At 45.4% G+C, this 6521-nt stretch overlaps 1 pseudogene; it reads right to left on the bottom strand.

The window, feature by feature from the left end:
• Window positions 1–4216: 4216 nt before the first annotated feature.
• Window positions 4217–5727, bottom strand: LOC119289631 (annotated as a pseudogene).
• Between the last annotated feature and the right edge of the window lie 794 nt (window positions 5728–6521).

Raw genomic sequence — 6521 nt, 5'->3', positions numbered from 1 at the left:
ATTTGATCTCTTTTTATTTAGTGCCTAAAAACAAGTTGATTGACCAGTAGACCGGCGGTTTCAAGGGTAAAAATCTGAACTGAAAGGCTAGTCAGCTTGGTTTTCAAAATTATGGGAGAAGGAATGAAAAGCTCTGGAAGTGATATAGACAAGTAGAAATTTTATTTTTCACGTCAGCTGCAGTTGCTAAGCAGTTTTATTTTTTCTATTTATTCTTCTTTTGCCACTTACAGGTGGGACCCGCAAATAAGAGAGAGCAGGCCCGGCCTTGTTGGCATGCCACGTAGGCAAAGTTAACTGAGCGTTAACAGCCACTAACGAAAATGTATATAAATGTACCTCAAACACAGGTTATAGGGCTAACTTGTGTTGTTTTACAACTTTACTAGATCATGGATGGCGTGCATTGCTGCGCCCGTCTATTTGTACAAATCAATGATAAGAATATTTATAAATTTATTACCAGATGGAACATATTAAATTTACATAACCATAACCATAAATTAGTCCGTGATATGAGGAAATCTCATATACACATGGTAAAAGCAAGGTTCACGTATGAAAACTTGATTGGTATAACAACATATACATTAGCCCATACAACAATTTTGATAGTAAATACAACTAATCAGTACTACCAAGACATAATAAGCAATAAGCCGTACTCCTAAAATAAAAATGTTCAGACCAATAAGTAGATTGTTTACATGGTGCATTACCCGAATCTTCAGACCTGTACTAAAGGGCGACCATGTTCGGAAACAAAGAAGACTTAGGTGAGCCTAATGCACCTGGCTATTTCTCATGGAGTTCATCACATTCATGTGATACGAGTGCTAACAAGGATAATTAGTTAGAATATCAAATAACAATATCCTACATAATACAGATATGTACTAATCATATAGTAATTCAGTTTTGAAGAGAAACCAGGCTGTAGGAAAGTGATAGACCAGCAATCCCATTCAATAATGAAAAGTCTTACAAAAAAACAGAATGGAAAAGGGTGTTGCTACACTTGCATTAATTAAATAGGATCCAAACTGAAATGTCGACATATCAGCAACCACATCTTCACATGACAACATAACTGATATAGCAAGTAACATCTTGTGTAAGACAAAAGACCAAGAGTATTAGAACCAAAGTGAACTGGAATAAATGCGAAGATGCGTAATATGTCAGCACACCTAGAATGGAACCAGTGCGTCCTTGAGCTGCTCAAGTTAGATATGATTACTTGTTATGCATTCGTACTGAAATTAATTTCAGCAAAGAGTCGATCCATTTTTTTATTTAAATGAAACTTGAATCCTCTTAAACAACTTCATCTGGCAACAACCAAACTTTCTGCAATTATGTTGAATAAGTTTGAGCGATAAGAGTCTATAGCCTCATTGGGACCCTCGCTTGTTGTGTTACTTCTTTTCATCTGGTACGGAGCTATCTCAAGTTTGAACTATCACTGACAGGGCAGTGAAACCCTGTTCAACAACCAAAAATAATGTCCTAAATTAAACCTGGATAGAGCTATTATTAGGATTGTTTTATCTCTAGAAATTGTAATACATGGTTAGACATTCTAAAGAAATAGACACTTAAACCCGTCTTAATTTTTTGGCATACCTTAGAACTATAATAAGCAACATGAGTATTTATGAGGACCAGCGAAGTAAGTGGACTGGACTTTTGTGTTATTGAGGCAAGTTTATAATGTTCAGGCACGTTCACCACACAGTTGCCGTGGCATCACATGTTAAAAATTAGATATCGAGTTTGTACTCCAGTAATAGCAGAGACACTCATGAATTAGAGAGCAAAAACAACCGTACCTAAGTTATAATCTTGATGTAGTACTATCGCTGCTCATAACTGAAAAAGGGCCGATTTAGAGAAAGATAATCTATGGGATGTGGAAAAATAAAATTTGGATGCTGACATATATTACAACAAATTGAAGATGTTCATACACTCTAGTATACTGTACTTGATTTTTTTGCTAACTCCAGTATATATCGCAACTGGTTTTCTTTCAGGCACTTAATCAGCTAATCTGTAGAACAAGGAAATAAAAATATTGGAAAATAGAAAAATGGTAAGTACTAAATGCTTCCAGCCGAGGGACTACAGAATCATGTACATATGCTGGAACTAAGTTGATGCTCCAGTGCAATCGTCTTAGCATCCTTCTGAAACTCAATATATGGTACACATAGAAGATTTTTCATTTATAACATTGAAGGAATTTTTGAATTAGAAATTAGAATTAAATAAAGTAATAGATACCTAGAGATTTAGAGTAACAATATAAAAAAGACTGATTGCTTTCAGATCTATAACATCAAAAATTATATATACATGTAACCGATTTATGATCTGTCATGTAGATTGTTCAAAAGTTTTCTCCGAGCTCGCTTAGGCCTGCTACACTGAAAGTGGATAAGTCAAAATACTATTACATTTGTCGTCTATTAGGTCCCACATTCAAACAAAGTGAAGTCATTAAAAAATCTAGCAAAATTACATTGTAATCTCTTTTGTGATGATTCCCAACGCAACACACATGAATAGTGGGAGAGGAGGTCTAGCGACACACAGACACAGCAAGGCAAGACACTTCTGAAGTAAACAACAATGGAACTTATTTCATGCCTAATTGGATGTAACAAAAAGGAACAAACAGTCAAACACACAGAGCTGTGAGGATTCTACAAAAATATGATGAATATAAACTTTTCCATGATATAAGTTTAATCATAATAAAATATGAATCTATGAAAGAAACTTGAAGGAATTACATAGTATAAACTATAAATCGCCATTGAAATGAGCATAGGTAGGAATTTTATTTGGGAGATTCCAAGAGGCATACCCGTACAGAGTAAAATGCTCGGATGACACAACAATCCTGGTGAAAAATGATTAATGTAATCCTTCAGCAATAACCAATAATGTCTGACAATAACACCATCTTCACTTGTATCAAAGATTGAAGTATGCTTCATGAAATAAAACTCAGAGCAGGTAACTTCTTGTATGCAGCACCAAAACATGACCATTAAGACACCCTTCCTGCCTTTTCTAGTTGGTTGCTTCTACACAAGAAAACTGAATAGAACATAAATAAATACAAGTGCAAAACACAACTATGAGGATGATGGCATCATGTTACTAAAACTGAACAGAGGAAACCATAATTATATTTTGTAACAACCAATTAACTATATTAATAAAATGACACCAATCCAAAATTTGTGGGAAGATCAACCATACATGAACTTTAGTTTCCTCCAGAATTATTTCCTTTACCTCATAGTACAAAGTTTTACCTGCACCTGGCTCCATTAGTATAGGAGAAAATTCACACATTAAATGAAAATATTGTACACTTTTCAAAACAGAACAAAACAAAATGAAATATTGTACAGGCGTGAGTGAAAGACAATGAGAAACACAAGTTTTGCAAAGCTGTATGAATGTGATTGTCTGGTTACCTTGGAGGAGGATTTGACACCAACATCCAGAGGAGAGGGTGTCATGACCTGCAGATAAGTTCCCCAAGTCCCCCAAATCCCTTGATGCTTATGGCACGCTTGTCCTGCTTGCGCACCAGCGTGGGGCTCCAGAACCACAAGGTCTGGCGGCAGCATAGGGTCTTCCTTGAGGGCTGGACAGCAGCGGCGATTGCGTTCCACCTTAAAGGACGGCTCCGAGCACACCGTCATGGTAGAGAAATCAACAGAGAGGGTGCCGCCGTTTCGCTATGCGCACTGCCGCTAGAGATCGAGAAAGAGCGAGGGGGGCCGCTGGTCGAGGTCGATGTCGTCGGCGGCAGCGCTGCCGGGAAGGATATGCGCCCAGCCGCTAGATTGGGAGAAAGAGGAGAGAGGTCGGGGGAGAGGAGGAGTTGAGGAGGGGGCCTATGCGAGACTGCGTCTCGATCCGGTTCGGGTGGGGAGAGGAGACTTGTACAACCCACTGGGCCCAATTTAACGCGGAACGTCCAAAAAAGCTAATGTAGCAGCGGCCCAGACGGTGTGCGATCGGTATTAGCGAAAGAGCCGAGATTAGGCGCGGTTCACAGCTAATCTGACGGTCGAAAATGCTTAAAATTGACGATCGGACGGTTGTGAACGTTAATGCTCTGAGGGGCTGGAAAAATGCTCAGTTTTAATATATCTAAATGTATGAATTTGTACGCACCGTGCAAGTTTATGTACTAATAGTGTAATTAACTCGTCTTTTTAATCACAACAACTTGCACCCGGAGAGACAATTAGCCGGCAAGTGAAGTTAATAGCATGGCTTGCCGACGTGGCAGTCGCGAGTGCCGGCAAGCTGCGTGAGCTGCCCGACATACTTGCCGTGCTTGGCCGGGATGAGGTCCATCTTGCCGTACGCGCGCTCGTTCTGGCCGCCGGACTCGTTGAAGAAGGCCCCGTTCATCATCACGTCCCCCTGCGACTTCCACACCCAGTCCTTGTACTCGGTGTAGGGTGCGTACTCCCGCTTGGTCACCTCCTTGGCGTTGCCGTCGTCGGGCGCCATGAACCGATTCCCCTGGCTGATGATGGTGGGGCTCCGGTTGCCGCCGATGGCGTACATCTGCCAGTGCGTGTAGTCGTTCTTCACCACGTGGAAGAAGCCGAAGCGGCAGCGCGGCATCCGCTGCACCAGCCCCTTGCCGAAGTGGTTGAACGCCACGGTGACCTGCATCATCCTGTCCTGCTCCTCCGCGTTGCTGGCGCCGAACAGCATCACGTGGTCGTGCTTGGTGAAGTGGCTGTTGGAGATGGTGACGGCGGTGGAGCCGCTGACCACGTCGATGAGGCCGTCGGCGCAGCTGGACATGGACACGTAGTCGATCCACACGTTGCTGGAGGAGAGGATGGACATGCCGTCGCCGTCGCTCTGGGTGCGCCACCCGTAGTGGTGCTTGGAGTCCCGGATCATTGCCGCCGGACTGCGGCGCCGAGTGGTGGATGTGCACGTTGTGGACGATCACGTGTTTCACGCCCTGCAGCGTGATCTGCGCGCCCGTGATGTGCACCTGCGCGCCGCGACCGTCGATCGTCTTGTTGCTGTTCACGATGAGCTCCTGCGAGAGCCTGATCACCATGGACCGCGCGAAAACGATCCAGAGGGGCCGGTCCTGGATCACGCCGAACCGGAGCGTGCCTCTTTTAGGGACGATGAGCTCGTTGTCGCTGGGGTCGGTGACCACGTAGGTTCTGCCACCGGCGCCGCCCGCCGCGTTGTGGCCGAAGCCGCGTGCGCAGGTGGCGAGCCGCTGCCGGTGGTTGGCCCAGTCGGCGCGGCAGCGCCAGCACCGGTCGATGGGGTTCGTCGCCACGCATGGGCCGCCGTACCTCCTCGCCCGCGATCGCCGCTCCGTCGCCCGGTGCACGTCCTGGTTGAAGCGGTTGAGCTCCGCGACGGGGTCGCTCACGTAGGCCGCGCGGCTGTACGCGCGGGCCTCCTCCGCTCGCTTCACCCAGTACTCCTCGTCTACGGTGAAGTTGTAGGCTGGCGGCGGCGTCTTCTTTACCGGCGCCTCTACCGCTGCGGCCACGGCGACAGTGGCGAGGACGTACAGGAGAATGCGGAGGGGGCTCCTCGCCATGATGGAGCCCGCCGCCATTGTGAGTTTCGCCGGCGCTGGCCTCACCGCCGGAAGGGTCTGAGGAGAAATGACGTTTCTCTGAGACCTCCTCCAGCGGTGACGACGTACGGCCGGCATCCGGAGCGCGGTGGCGGTGGCGGTACCGCGGAGTAAACACATATATAGAGAACGCGGCTTGAGCACACGTGAGCCTTGTTCGCAGAGGTGGAGCGCGCGACGGTCCACGATCGTGGTGAACCGGACGTCCGTGCTTCGGTAGTTCTCCTCGTAATTAGCTGCACATGCACCTACATCTGCATGCATGTCCGAATTAGGCTTGGTTTTCCGTTTGCATGTTGTTTATACAGTAAGTACGTGCTAATTCACCATGCATTCACAAACTAGTACTCCCTCCAATAAGTCTTTGTAGAGATTCCATTATGGACTATATATGAAGTAAAACGAGTGAATCTACACTCTAAAATGCATCTACATACATCCGTAAGTGGTTCATAATGAAATCTCTCCAAAAACCTATATTTAGGAACAGAAAGAGTACTAGAAAGCAACGAGTAATGAGTAATAGTGTGGTTAATTTTGTAACTAAGATGGAGTGGAGGCTCGATTGCTTGCTTGTAGATCTGAACTCTATGAGGGTCTGTTGCTGCACACAGCATTTGGCTGTTGCTGCTGAAGTTCATCCATAAAGAACAACAGAGATCTTGAAGATGAGACCAAGCTGATCATTGATGCCGCTGCCCCAGCATTTGGAGCAACCCCGTGCCTAAAGCATGCAAGATTCATGCCCATCTGGCAATGGCATGCAGCTAGCGAAATCGGGGTGGTGTTGCCATCACCTACCCCTACCCGTGTCATCCAAGTGCACAACACCTGAGATTTAGGGAGCTGAGCTGGCTAA

The sequence above is a fragment of the Triticum dicoccoides genome, chromosome 4A (genome assembly GCF_002162155.2).
Source record: "Triticum dicoccoides isolate Atlit2015 ecotype Zavitan chromosome 4A, WEW_v2.0, whole genome shotgun sequence".
NCBI classification, from domain to species: domain Eukaryota; kingdom Viridiplantae; phylum Streptophyta; class Magnoliopsida; order Poales; family Poaceae; genus Triticum; species Triticum dicoccoides.
This window is presented reverse-complemented; position numbering and strand designations above follow the sequence as displayed.